General features: G+C 39.0%; 1 protein-coding gene across 1 annotated transcript in view; it reads left to right on the top strand.

The window, feature by feature from the left end:
- Window positions 1–15,455, top strand: part of LOC119525005 — a 35,429-nt gene that overhangs the window by 8,699 nt on the left and 11,275 nt on the right. Inside the window, exons 5-6 of the mRNA XM_037823703.1 lie at window positions 10,498–10,568; window positions 11,042–11,072. The gene's annotated coding sequence lies outside the window, so the exon portion shown is untranslated. The remainder of the gene's footprint in view (window positions 1–10,497; window positions 10,569–11,041; window positions 11,073–15,455) is intronic.

The following is a 15,455-nucleotide window of genomic DNA, read 5'->3' as shown; positions in this document are numbered from 1 at the left end:
TGCTTTTGCAAATCTCCATTATGTTTTTCATCTCTTCTACTGTGCCTTTCATTCCCATGATTTCTTCCAATTGTTTTTACACTTTTTTTAGTTGCTTCCTCACTTTCTCCCTATGTCTTCTTTATATCCCTTCATCCCTTTTGCCATGTCTTCCCTCAATTCATTGATTTGATTCTGAATTGATACAACATGTTTGTTTGAACATCTTTAGTTTTTTAAACTCCTCTATCTCCTTCGCAGTGTAAGTTTGTTCCTTTGACTGGGTCATGTCTTCTTTTATCCTAATGCGACTCATAATTTTTTTGTTGGTGTTTAGGCATCAGGTTTCCTCCATTCATTTATTCTACAGGTCATGGTCACTCTTTTGCCTAGGGTTTTCTAGTTGGTTGGCTTTGTTCTCTATCTGTTCTTTGGCATTCAGTTCAAGTTTTTCTAGACGTCTAGCATATCTTCTGTTTAACTGATCAGAATTTGTCAGCTCTCATTTTGATTCTTGTCTTGCCTAGATGGGACCATTTTTTTAGGAGTGTCTACCCTGATATAATCAACCACAAGCAGATTTTCCCAGACCAGACAGGTCCAAGTTTCAGGAGGAGAATGTAATCAGTATCAAATTTCCCTGAGGAGACTCAGCACCTTGTCAGACTTCCCTGTGAGGCCTCTACAATCTCTGCATTTCCTGTGCTGCCCAGCAGGTGGTGCTTGTTAGACCACAGCTCCCAACTGGCATAAAGGGTATGGTGCCTCTAATTTTCAGCAGACCACGTCCTTGCCAGAGACTGAGGGTGAGTCGGAAGCCAAGCTGAAGTGGTTTTTTTTTTGTTGTTGTTGCCCCTGTGGTCTGAATTCACTGAAGGAGGCCACCACCACAGCTGTGGCCCACTCCCCCTTTTCTTGTGAAAGATATGCCCTTCAGGGAATTATTTCCTTCACTTGACTCCTTGCTTTATCTGATAGACCTACTTCACTCTACCCATGCTTGTGTCAGCGCTGATAATTGAAAATGCTGGAGGCTTTTTCTAATGAGCCACTTAGAATAGTTTACAAAATGAGAGAGAGAGAAAGAAAAGAAATCCCCTTTTCAGAAACAATCCACAGACCCCCAGTTTCATGAGTCAACAGCAGGAGTTGGTTCCCAGCTCTGTGTACCCCTTTTCTTAGAGCACAGCCCTTTAACAGTATTGTGAACTTGGACAACTCCAAAAGCTTCTGTTTTTATTTATTTTTCCATCAGCCCCACTTCCTTTTTCTTGAAAGAGACCTTAGAATTCCTCTCTTGCTTCCTCTGGTTTTATCTGTGCTTGAAGATTGTATTCAGTGTGTTAATTAAAACATGATTGGAACTTGGTTGAGCTACCTTCCCTTGCTCCGAGTAGAGACTGTTTCTTTTACCCACAGGGAAGTCTTCCAACTTAGCTTCAATGCCAGTGGGTAGGGTTGCCAGCCTCTGCCTTTTGGGGGTACTTTACTTATGATTCTATGTTATGGTTTCAACAATTTCACCACTTCTAGACTGGTGTGTGATGTGTGTCCAGTCATGGAAGTCCCTCCAGTTGTTCCAGGCTATATACTAGTTCTTCCTGGGTATTTACTAAATGCTCTACATCACTCAGTTCGACACCTCACTAATCTGCCATCTTGCCCCACCCATTTCGCTCACTGTTGAGGGGAAGCTTTGCTGGATAGAGAATTGTTGGCTGGTAATTTTTCTCTCTCGGTATGTTAAATGTATTATATGACTGTCTTCTTGTGTAAGTGCTGTTGGATGAGAAATCAGCACATAGACTTATTTGCTTTCCCTGGAAGATGGTGAATCACTATTTTCTTGCTGCTTTTGGAATTTTCTCTTTCTTTCGCATTTGAATCTGATTACAATTTTTCTTGGAGAGGGTGTGTTCAGATTTATTCTGTTTTGAGTATGTTGGGCTTCTTGGATTTGCAAATTTATGTTTCTGATAAGGGTTGGGAAATTTTCATCCATTATTTCTTTGACTATCCTTCCCAGTTCTTTTCCCTTCTCTTCTGCTTCTGGGACACCCTTGATGTATATGTTTGTGCACCTCAAGTTGACGGTCATTTTCCTGAGACCCTGGTCAGATTTTTCCAATTTTCTCCATCGTTTCTTTTGACTGTTCAAATTCGTTTACCCTGTCTTCTAGCTCACTGATCCTTTCTTCTGCCTCTTCAGATATGCTGTTGTGTGTCTCTCTCTATATATATTTTTAACTTAAATTTTATATTGAGATTTTTCACATACCATACAATTATCCAAAGATCCAAAGTATACAATCAATTGCCCACGGTGCCGTCATACAGCTGTGCATCCATCACCACCATTTTTTATTCAATTTTTAGAACATTTTCATTACTCCAGAAAAGAAACAGATACAATAGAACAAAACTCAAATCTTCCCATTCTCCTAACCATCCTTCTCCATTATTGATTCATAATATTGGTATAGTACGTTTGTTACTGTTGAAAGAAAGTTTAAATACTACTAAGTATAGTATGTAGTTTGCAATAGGTATATTTTTTCCTATATGCCCCTCTCTCCTTAACTTCTAGTTATAGTGTCATACATTTGTTCTGGTTTATGAGAGAAATTTCTAGTATTTGTACAGTTAATCATGGACATTGCCAACCACAAGATTCACTGTTTTATACATTCCCATCTTTTAATCTCCAGCTTTCCTTCTGGTGGCCTACATGACTCTGAGCTTATGCTTTCACCACATTCACACACAATTCAGCACTGTTATTCTCACAATGTGCTACCATTGCCTCTGTCCATTTTCAAACATTTAAGTTAATCCTGGTTGAACATTCTGCTCATAATAAGCAACCGCTCCCCATTCTTCAGTCTTGTGCTATATCCTGGTAACTTGTATTTTATGTCTATGAGTTTACATATTATAATTAGTTCATACCAGTGAGATCCTGCAGTTTTTGCTCTAATGTGTCCATCTTATTTCACTCAATATAGTGTCCTCAAGTTTTCTTCATCAACTCATTTTTGTATAGATGGTTTTTTTCACACACCATCCATTCCATCCTAAGTAAAGAATCTATAGTTCCCTGTATAGTCACATATTTATGTATTCATCACCATTGCCACTATCTATATAAGGACATCTCCATTTGTTCCCCAAAGATGAGGAAGATTCAAAAGAGGGAGAGAGACAAAAGAAAAAGAAAAAGAGAAAGAAAAATATAATAGCTAGGAAGCACCAAAAGGAAGTAGAGCATTAAACTAAAGTGGAATAAAGAGTCAGACAACATCCCCAATGCCAAGAGTTCCATCCCCTTCCCCCTTGCCCCCATATGCATTTAGCATTGGTCTATTGCCTTTGTTATATTGAAGGAAGCATAATACAATGTTTCTGTTAGTTGTAGTCTCCAGTTTGCATTGATTGTATTTTCCCCCAATCCCACCCTATTTTTAACACCTTGCATTGTTGACATTCATTTGTTCTACCTCATGTAAAAACATATTTGTACCTTTTATCACCATTGTTGGGCACCCTAGGTTTCACTGAGTTATACAGTACCAGTCTCCATCCTTGTTCTTTCCTTCTGGTGTCCCACATGTTCCTAACCTTCCTCTTTCAACCCTACTCACAGTCTTCTTTGTTCATTGTACTTACATTGCTGTACTACAATCTCCCAAAAATGTTTTCCAAACCCCTCTCTCCTCTCTTTTCCATTTGGTCTGTAGTGCTCCCTTTAGTGTTTCCTCTAGAGCAGGTATCTTGTTCACAACCTCTGTCATTGTCTTTTTGTCAGAATATTTTAAGCTCTCCCTCATATTTGAAGGACAGTATTGCTAGATATAGGATTCTTGGTTTTTCACTTTCAGTATTTTAAATATATCACTCCACTTCCTTCTTGCCTCCGTGGTTTCTACTGAGAAATCCACACATGGTCTTATCAAGCTTCCTTTGTATGTGATGGTTTACTTTTCTCTTGCTGCGTTCAGGATTCTCTCTTTATCTTTGATGTTTGATAATCTTGTTATTAAGTGTCTTGTTCTAGACCAGAACAGGCTCAGGTCTAGAAAGAGGCAATAGTGTCCTTTTCCTTGAGTGTGTCTTCAGTTGATACACCCTGTGACACGTCAAGTCACTGTGTTTTTCTGCCCAGCATGTGGCACCTGTCAGCCTGTTGCTCCAGACTGGTGTAAGGATGTGTGGCTCATGGCTGTTTTCCCTCAGGCTCTGGCATCTGGTTCTGAATGGAATGCAGGTAGTAGAGCTGGGCCCCCCTTTTCCTCTTAGGGAAGATACATCCCCTGGGGAGAGGTCATTTACATTCAAATAGTCTGTCTGCCTGTGCTATCTCCACCCTTGTCTGAGTCTGAGTGCCGTGAACTGACAATGGCTGAGGCTTTCTCCGCTGAGCCAAAAAAGGGACAGAAATCCCCCCTTCAGGGCCTAGCCCATGGTTACCCTCAATTTCACCCATCAGCCTGAGGTATTACCCAGTCCTTTGGGTTCCACCTCCATCCTAGAGAGGTCCTCTGGTTCTCCAAGGTCAGACATCACCTATAGCCTCTGTCTCCTTGTTGGGGATTCATAGCTTGAATTGAGCAGCCCACGCTTGTTAATTAAAAGCCTAGTTGAAGCTCAGCTGAGCTATATTCACTTGCTGAGAGAGTGCTGCTCTCTAGCACAGGGAGGCTTTGCAGTTTGCCTTGGGGGAGGGGGCTCTCAGCTCAGGTCTGCCATTTTTACCTACAGATTTTTGTGCTGCGATCTCAGGCATTCCTCCCAATACAGGTTGTGTCTGATGAGTGGAGTCACATTTGTCCCCTCACAATTATTCCAGGTTATTTACTAGTTGTTCCTGGTTGTTTATTAGTTGTTCCAGGGGGACTAACTAGCTTCCACTCCTTTCTATGCTTCCATCTTAGCTACTCCCCCTCTAGTATATTTTTAATTTCATCTACAGTGTATTTCATTTCCATAATGTATGTTGCCATTTAATGTATTTTTTCAAATTGTTCTTTATGTCTTCTTAGTGTCTTCCTCATACCCTGTATCTCTTTATGCATATTTTCCTTAATCTCTTTCAATTGATTAAATACATTTGTTTGAACATCTTTGCTTGCTTTTTCCAAATTCTGAATCTCCTCTAGTGTTTTCAGTTTTCCCTTGACTGGGTGATATCTTCCCATGTTTTAGTATGCCTTATGATTTTTGTTGATATTTGTTCATCTGATTATCTCCATTTGTCTATTCTAAAGGTTGGTTTCTCTCTCTTGTCTAGGATTTAGTTATTTCCTATGTTTGTATGGGGCAATCCTTTATGGGAGCCTCAGTATTTCCCAGCCAAAACAGTGATGATTATCCATGCAGGGGGAGTAGACCAGCTCCAGTGTGTCTGAGAAAGGGTCTGGAGAGGATTCAAAAAGCCCTGTTTTTTCCCCTGCGTGTTCCAGCCTGCCCTACAGGCTTATTCATCCTGAAAAGGTGTTTACCTCATGTTACCCAGTAGTGTCTGACCCAGGGGGAGGGGCTGAATTGTGGGGATCCTGTACTCTCACTTTACTGGCCAATATTTGCCTCAGTATTTGGCTGTGTACCCCTCTGTATTTGGGGCAAAGGACTGCTGAAACCTGCTCAGTCTGCAGCCATCCCCCAGGCAAGAATTGGGCATCTAGCTGCTTCCCTCATGGGTGGGGAATGGGCACCAGGATCCATGGCCAGTTACAGTGTCTGCTCACATTCTCTCAGGCCCTTCCCACAATGACCTGGGCCTTGAAATATCTTCCCCAGTCTCCAGGTCACCAAAGAGTTGATTTGGTCTGTTTCTGCCCGGCTCCTTGCTGCTTTGGGGAAAGTAGTAGGTTCTGCTTTTCCCTCTGTAATCTTTAATTTTCGAAGCTCCTCCTGGTACCCCCTTTATTAAAATGCATTTTTGTTGTGAACATTAGCATATATACTTAACCATGATAGCTTTCAAAGTGAGATTTAACAAGTAGTTAGAAAGCAGATTTCAAAAAATATTATGGGTTTCACTTACACATTTTCAGTTAATTCCATTATTGTAAAATATAACAAATAAACAGAGAGGTGTTAACATTCAAGTACACCTCAACCAGTAGTTATATAGGTAATTTAAAAAAACGTGGGTTATATTTCCACAGTTTCACTTCTTTCCTTATTGTGAAATACAGGTGCTAACTTTCAAAGTACAATTCAATGAATTGCTACAGAGCAAATTTCGAAGAATGTTATAGGTTACAGTTCTACTATTTCAGTTATTTCCTTCTGGCTGTTCTAGTACCCTAGCATCTATATTTGCATGTGTGTGTGTGTGTGTGTGTGTGTGTGTGTGTGTGTGTGTTGTGTGCATTTTATTATTCATAATCCTTTGTTAAATCCTAGCTTGTCTATTGCTACTCCTTTCTCTTGTTTAAAAATTTTCTCCGTTTTCAGGGGTGTCTAGGTGGTGACAACAGTAACTTTTTCACATTCATAGACAGTGTTTATGCTATGGGTAAGGGGGCTGTATCTGATTGTTGTTCTTAAAGAAGCTGTTGCCTCTGGGTTTTATGACTTTTCTGGTATAGGAACACTGTTGGATTTAAGTTTCTGAGAGATAAAACTTAGTGAGTCAATCTTTATAAAATCTCAAATAGGGACCTAAGAATTTTGGAACTACTGTTGGTAAGGGCATGGAATACTGTGGCCATTTGGGATATCTATTGGGAGCTTGCCTAAGAGAAACCTCCAGGATAGCCTCATGACTCTTAATTTAGATCTCTTAGCCACTGTAACCTTATTTTGTTCCCTTTATTTTCCCCCTTTAAATGAAGTAGACACCTTAAAATCCCTTGCTACCAGGGCCAGATCATTCTTGGGAGTCATGTCTCAGGTTGTGAGGGAGATTCATTTCCCTGGGAGTCATGTTCCCTTTTAGGGGAGGTAAAGGAATTTATTTGCTGAGTTGGGCTTAGCGAGAGAAAGGCCACATCTGAACACCAAAAGAGGTTCTCTGGAGGTAGTTCTTAGACATAATTATGTGAAGGCTTAGCCTCCAGTGTACAGCCCTAAGTTTAAAAGAACTAGCCTCAAGATTGAGGGCTTGATTTATTAAGGTGCGGGTTCCTAATTCACATAACCTGTATTTTGTTCCAAGATAAACAGTTTCTCACATTATCTTCACTTAGTTTTTACAATCATCATCACTCTCTATTTTAAACAATTATCATAATGTAAGACAGCCCAGAGTTTTGTCAGCTGCAAATGATTTATCCCCTATTAGTGTATTGCTTGTAAACTGTGCCATTTAATGCAGTCTCTGAAATGTAATGGGGAGTTTTCCCATATACCACTGTGTTGTTAACTCTTCCTACCAGTGTCATACCTTATAAGTATGTCATGCTAACACTTATGTATATTTGTAGTGCTACTCTGTGGGTTACATGCTTTAAACAACCACTTTTGACCATGTTCACCTTCAGTGCATCACTGATACTTACAATCCCATTAATGAACCACAATCACACCTGTCCATTCCCATACCATTAAGTTCAACCTCATTATGATGTCTGAACATATTAGATTATCATTCCCCCTTTATTTGCTTCTATCTATCTCTAGGTCCTCTTATATTCTACAGTATAAGACACTTACTTTACATTGTTCACAGAGTTCACATTACTGGTAACATACAATATCTCTCGTTTTGTGTCTGTGGTAGGTATGCTTTTTTGAAATGCAATTTTATTGAGATACATGCAATTTTATTGAGCTATTCCTTCTGGCTATCCTAATACCCTAGCATCTATATGTGTGTGTGTATATTTCATTATTCATAATCTTTTGTTAAATCCTAGCTTGTCTATTGATACCCTTCCTCTTGTTTAAAAATTTTCTCAGTTTCCTGGGGTGTCTAGATGGTGACTACACTAACTTTTTCATATTCATAGAGAGTGTCGACACTATTTGTAAGGGGGCTGTATCTGATTGTTGTTGTTGAGGAATCTGTTGCTTCTGGGTTTTAGGACTTGTCTGGCATAGGAATGCTCTGTTGGTTTTAAGTTTCTGAGAGATAAAACTTAGTGAGTGAAGTTTACAGTCACTGGCTGACAATAATATCACAAAGTTAAAACTATATCCCTGTGATGGTTTAGATGTATTGTGTCCCCCAAAAGGCAGTCTTGCATGGGCAGATGTATTAGTGTTGATTAGGTTGGAATCTTTGGATTAGTTTGTTTTCATGGAGATGTGACTCACATCTTTGAAACACATTTATAGTTTGTTGTGTTTTTTAACAAAGCATATGTAAGTTTTTGTTAAGCTAGGTGTCTTTGAAGTCTAATGTTTAGGAAAATACTGTATTACTGGTTGTCTCTCACATCCATTCACCCACATCCCTCAGATGGGTAAATCGTGAGAAAATTACAGCAACTGTAATAATGCAGTTTTTATACCTAGTCAGTGAATCATTTGATTTATTGGTTCTAACAATTTGAGATGAATTATCAGTGATGGTCATTTTTAGAGCAGCATTTTATACCATAAAGGGTATCTACTTGGTTTTACAAATGGGAGCCCTCTCCTCTTCATTCTAAAATTTTCACTTTTTCACTTATATTTCACTCATATTTCAGGCAGATCACATCCCTTCAAACAGCTAGTTTTTGTAGACAGATATTTCAAAATTTGTGTGATTGGGTGACAATATCTGTGACTGCAATCACAGTCCTACATTTATGTTAATTATATATTTTCACCCAAGATGTTCATCACAACAGGAATGCCCTGGTGAAAATATAGTGATTTTTTGTTAATTACTTGGTGAAAAGCCAGTCATTCACCTGCCCAACAATAGACACGTTGCTTAGTAAATTCACAGAGTGAAAGAAAGCCAAGTATGTAGAATTAGTTGCCAAAGGGTAAAACTAGGTAATATGCAGAGATGGTTAGAGAAAGATGTACATATAATTTGGTAATTCTTAGAGAAATGACACTTTTTTCAACCGTATATTAATGCTGTTTTTATTTAATACTGAAAAAAATTTAATTGTGTTTTCTAGAAATGTTTCATGACTGAAGAGTTGTAGAAATGGATAAAGGGTGGTATTACAAATGAAAATGAAACCTCTCCTTCTTCTGAGCATGTCAGCTTTGTTCCTCTTCACCCTGCAATCTCATGATTGACTATATATGGGAGGGAGAGCATGTCACTTTCTGTCAAATAATTTATTTTCAAATAAAAAAATAATATGTGGGTACAGGATTCAGTTTTTAAAACAAAACATTTACACTTAATTGACCATCTAGCCATGTAAAAAAAAAAAAAAACAAACACACGTCTAGATAGTAGCTGTTGGACCTTGCATTGTGGAGAACACATGCACTCTGAAAATTCTGTCATGAGCCATCGCCATGGTTATCGGACGATGCACATATGGCTCACGGTTCTAACTGTCACTCTGTGTGGAGAGAGATTCAAATTTGGTGGCAGGTAGAGAAGCTCTCAGCTTCAGTCCAGAGATGGGAAATCTCAATTGCTGCTCAAAAGGTATGCTCATATTGACCTGCTTAATTAATTGAGTCCCCACAAGTGCACAAAGATGATTTTCTAAAACTGTTTCTCATCTTTTTTTCAATTTCTCCTCTCCAATTTGTAACAGTTTTAAATGTGTTTTATAGTTTTATTTTATTCACTTATATTTTGTTTTTACTACAAAGCTGATGGCTATTAAAATTAATCTCCATTCAGAAAAATTTAGTTTTTCTTATGTTGTCCTACATCCCACACTGCCTCCACCTTAGTTATTTATTTGGGAGAATATGGTGATGTCTCTTTTACTGTTCTGTACTCATTAAGGTCATAGTAAATTATTTTCAGAATTATGGAGTGAATCTGTATAGGTTGAGATGAGTAGGAGGGCATTTCACACAATGAAGTGTTTCTATCTCGGTTTTATCATGTCTTCCAGCTACTTTTCAAGTTGAAATGAGTATTTAGTTCAGTACATTTGGGTGCCTGTTACTTACATAATTATAACTAGTTTTCCAAAACATCTTAAGAACGTGTATGTGTAATTTACGAGCCAAAATACACATTTCCTTTTATACTTTTGGTTACCCTAAATCCCCATTTTACAGATATAGCTATATATACTTTCATCCAATGATTCGTCTCCCTAAAGATAAGTATGTGAAGAAGAGAGTAACTTTTTGTCAGTTACCCAGTGAGAGTCCATCTTTCAACAAATAGCTACAGAGAGAGAAATAGGTCAATGAACTTATAGGGACTGATAAATAACCAATATACTCACAGTTATTTAGACACACAGGAAAATACGTAATATATGTAGAAGAGAAGGGTAATAAAATTTGTGAAGTGGATTGACCAGGAAAACCTCAATTCATGACTATTAAACAACATTCTTAAACACTAGCCTTTTATCCTAGTCATGTTCCCTAGAAATTCATGAGCAGCACCAACAGTGTACTGATGGTTATTCTGTATCCCCTCAGCTCCCACAGGGGACCCATTAGAGGACATTTCTCATGCCAAGGCAGATGAAGAGGACCCATCAAACATCAAGGTAATGTTGTCCTTTTTGTTTGACATAAATGTATTGATTTCTTTGTATCTTTCTTTTAAAATCAGGTTCAGATTTGAAAATTTGATCATGTAGGTTATAGAGTTTAGGGACTTTCTACTTGGCTGGGGGTGGGGCAGAATCTCTGACCAACTGTCAACTGGTTCCAGAAGGTCCTTTGAATTTGGTAGCATCAGATTTGAAACTGTATTGTAGAAGGGCTTTTCCTCAGTGGGATTTTTTTATTCTTTGGATAAATAATTTTGTGATTTCCTGCCAAAGTGGACCTGACAGAAAAATCCTCTCAGAAAGTATGTGCCTTTTTCTGCAGGTGCCTTCTCCTCTTGCTTTTGTGTTCTTTGACTCAACCATGGTTTCCCATTTGGTATTCTAGAGCAACTAAGAGAGCAAAAAACCTCTGGAAGAAGTGTACAGAATGATCTGATCCTCACAGTGTTTCTTTTCCTTCATTACAGTGTTTCATTTCCTCAAGAAGAAGAGGAAAAGGTGTGTATTCTGGATTCATTCACTGGCTAAGGAATGAAATCCAGATGAGCATGGTGAGGTTTCATTGCTAACTTTAGTGTGGAGAGCCACAGTGATTCCCAATTCCATGTCACAGTGAGAATGTGTTGTGTGGTGAGAAAAACTGATTTCTAGGTTAAGAACTCTAACCCTATTTCTACACTCCCTGGAAGGATCTAGGTTCTTCTTGTGTGGTGTAAAGTAGCATGAATTGCATTTTGGAGGTGTGAATGGATAAGTCATTGTGGTCTCATTGTGAATGTGTGTGTGTGTATTCACAAGTGCTTGTGTGTATTTTTTCTAGTTTGCTAATGCTGCAGAATGCAAAACACCAGAGATGGATAGGCTTTTATAAAATGGGGGTTTATTTCGCTACACAGTTACAGTCTTAAGGCCACAAAGCGTCCAAGCAATCAGGTACCTTCACTGGAGAATGGCCAATGGCATCCGGAAAACCTCTGTTAGCTAGGAAGGCAGCTGGCGTCTGCTCCAAAGCTCCGGCCTCAGAACGGCTTTCTCCCAGGACGTTCCTCTCTAGCAAGCTTGCTTCTCTTCAGAACATCACTCCCAGCTGCACTCAGTGAGTTTCCTCTCTCTGAGTCAGCTCATTTATATAGCTCCACAGATAAAGGCCGACCCTGAATGGGCGGGGCCATGCCTCCATGGGAACATCTCATCAGAATCATTGCCCACAGCTGGGTGGGGCACATTCCAAGCAAATCCAACCATCACCAAAATGCGTGCCCCACACAAGACCACAAAGATAATGGCATTTGGGAGACACAATACACTCAAACCGGCACAGTATTTATCCTTGATGTTGGTCTCATTTGCCACAGAACAATTGCCAGTGTCAACTATGCCAAGAAAATAATCCCATCTGAGCCCAGCACAGTTTACATATATTAGCTCTTATAATCCTTAGAGCCATATGAGGTGGGATTGTTTACTATACACATGACTCCGAATAATGGAGGAGTAGAGATACATATCCCCAACCTCATGTGCTTCTTTGGGAAAGAGACAAAGTATGTACCCAACCATGTGAGCCCAGTGTTGATACTCTGGACACCTGACCTGCACTTAACACTCAGCCATAGGAATATTAGACATTGTACAATGGATGTGTAACATCTGTGCATGTGCCTGAAAGCTCCCAAACCAACAGTGTTCCCAAACACTGCCCATCCTTGGAAGGTAACCTCAGTAATCACTTCTCCCAGGACACCTATCAGTCCATCTTAGTACCACTTTCACGTACTTCTTGTGAGCCACAGACCTCAAAGTTCAAAGTCACCAATTTGTACACTGAAGTCAAAATCTGATAGAGAAAATCTGATAGATTACCTGGCCAAAATCTGATGAGAATTGGGGAGAAACTTTAAAGTATTTGATTCCATTATTACCATGTACCCTAGAAATCCTCCTGTCTTACAAGCTGCACACATTATGGAGAATGACGAATAAGAACTCAAAATCCATCTTGACTTTTTTCCTGCATCACCCCTTTGGAACAGTCTTGTGCACCTGATTAGAGAGCATTTGTGGTTAACCCACTATGGCTTTCATTAAGGAATTCTCCCAGTGTGGGCTGGTTAGTGTTAGCAAAGAGAGTCAGCTCTTTTCATGAAAACATATACATGGACTAGAAAAGGAAGACTGGATGGAAAATATGCAATCAAACTGTGGTTATGTTTGAACAGTAGGGTTTCAATATTTTCAAATTTTCAGTACTTGATTACATTTATAACAAGTTAGTCTTTAAATTCAATGGAATATTTTGCCTATAATTCACTCAGATCACTCCATAGAGTGCAAAATCTCATAAAAGAGAAGACAAATGCAGAAGAAGCGTTGTGTGGATCCGTGAAGGGTGGAATGGTTTTGAAAGCTGTTAAGAAACTATAGACACTTAGGCTGGGTTTCAAAAATGGAGAGGTGGAATGAAGACCCTCAGTCTTTGTATCATAGTTTATATTTTAGTATGCACCAATTTGTGGATGGACTACTTCAAGTCACTTTAGGTTACCTTGGTGGGAAAGCCAAGGAATCTTTCTCATTTCTTTCTTAATCCCCTCTTTTGTCTCTCTCTTCTTGCTTATCAAATTTGTGTGAATAATGGTCCACTTTGTCTTTGTGTATTTCATTGCAAATTTGTTCAAATCTTTCTACATATTATTCATAATAACACGCAGTAGACTTCAGAGAGCATTGTGCTGCCAACACCTTGATTTTGTATTTCTCATCTCTAGAAATGGGAGAGAATTAAGATTCTGTTTTTTTAAGCTTCCAAATTTGTGGCAAATTATTATGTCAACTGTTGGAAACTAATACAGATTTTGGTACTGGGAGATGGGGTGCTGCTGTTACAAATAAATTGAGACATCTCATATAGGGACAGACATGGATGAAGCTAAACCAGATGTTTCCAACTCCTGCCTGTCAAGCCAACTCTGGCCAGTGAATCTTTCCATTGAGACCCCAGATATCAAAAAGTACAAATGGCCATCCCCACTTGTCCTCTTTTGGTTACTAACCCCATGAAGCAAGCACAGTTACAAGGATGTTTTATACAACTAATTTGGAGATAGGATTTTTTTTTTTTGTATAATAACAGCAAAAAGAATAACACACTTGTAGAAAATTGAAAAAGGTACACAAGAATGCACATTGAAATCTGACTGACCTTTCCCTGTTTGCAGCCTCTACTTTCTGCCTTTCGAGTAACAACTCCTAAGTTTTTGTATATCCCTAAAGATTTAGTAATTGAACTTTCACATTTGGCACTGCACCATCATTTTTAATTGCTTTACCTTTATTTACTCAGGTAGTCTCCATTTATGTGACTACACAGAAAAGGCAGCTGGGAGGGTCATACTCTGCTTCATTCCAAATGTTCTCCAAAAATGGGAATTGTGTATGGTGGTCATGACACAGCCTTTAGAATGCCATTCCTCCCATTGGATGGTTATATTTTTCTTAACATGTTTCCTAATCCTTTTTTAGTTCTCTTCCAAGTGGCATTCAGAAGTATCAACCAATTTTCTGTTTTGTTGTTCTCAATCTATATTTTTCTCATTTTTCTGTCAAGTTGGGGGCCATTTAGGATATTAATGTATTACCTGTTCACTCCCAAACTTGCTCAAACATTCCCCTCACTTAGGTAAGCACTGGGGATAATATGGCACCATTTATATTAATCAGTTTGTAACTCACCAACAATCTAACTGATTAGTTGAAAAAATCTTTGGTCAAACAGTGATGGGCATTTGTACTCCAGCATCCCATGCCATGAAGGGCACTGTGTTAGTTTTCCAGGGCTGTTAGAAAAGGTACTAATAACCTTGGTGGCTAAAAAAATAATAAACAAAAGCCTATTTATTCTGTAATCAAAAGAGACTAAATATCTGTTCTGTATTAAAAGTCTGCGACCAGGTTGTCACAGGGCCATGCTCTCTGTGAAGGCTCTAGGGGAAGGTTCTCCCCTCCCTTTCCCTGGATCCTGGTGGAGGAGGCCAACCTTGGGGGTCCCCTGGCTTGTGGCTACATGAGTTCTGCCTCCACCTTCACTTGGCCTTCTCCCCTTTGTGTCTGTGTCTTGGCCTGTGTCCCTTCTGTTTCTATAAGGGCAGCAGTCATATGGGGTGAGGGAATTAGGGTATGGGGATAAATACCTATCTGTCCATCAATGCACTGTTCTAGCTAGGGAAACATTTATTTCTGGAGTGGTCTTATTTAATTTCCTCTCTCCAAAAAAGTTCTTGCCTACTTTATTTTGAACTTTTCTGTCTTTTCTGGTTTCCTTCCTCAAGATCTAATCTGCAGGGTTAAAACTTTAAGATAAACACTCCTTTATTGCATTTTTTAAAAAGTCTTTTCAGTTAATTCTAGCATCATTTGATAATAACCCGTTTAATAAATATTTAGACCTCTCTTTCAACCATCTTGTAACCTAATTTACATGAGCCAACTCTGTTAAAATATTGGTTGGTTTCCTTCTTACATATCTCCAAAACAGTCCCCTCCCAACTACCTCTCTATTTCTGCAAGCCTTGCTGGTTGGAATTTAAAGTGGAGCAGTCACTGTGGAAAACAGTTTGGCAGTCCCTCAAAAGCTAAACATATAATTACCATATCACCAGAAATCAAACTGGTAGGTATATACATGAAAGAATTGAAAAGAGGGAACCAAACCGATGTTTGTGAAACAAGGGCCGCAACAGCATTATTCAAAATAGCCAAAATGTCAAAACCACCTAAATGTCCATCAGCAGATCAATGGGATAAATTTGTCTATCAAAGGAAGGCCAAAAGCACCAGCATCCATTCTTGCTAAAAAACCAGCCCCATATGCTGGAGCCCCTT

The sequence above is a fragment of the Choloepus didactylus genome (genome assembly GCF_015220235.1).
Source record: "Choloepus didactylus isolate mChoDid1 chromosome 23 unlocalized genomic scaffold, mChoDid1.pri SUPER_23_unloc2, whole genome shotgun sequence".
NCBI lineage: Eukaryota > Metazoa > Chordata > Mammalia > Pilosa > Megalonychidae > Choloepus > Choloepus didactylus.
The sequence above is the reverse complement of the archived record's forward strand: the minus strand, read 5'-3'. Positions and strand labels throughout refer to the sequence as shown.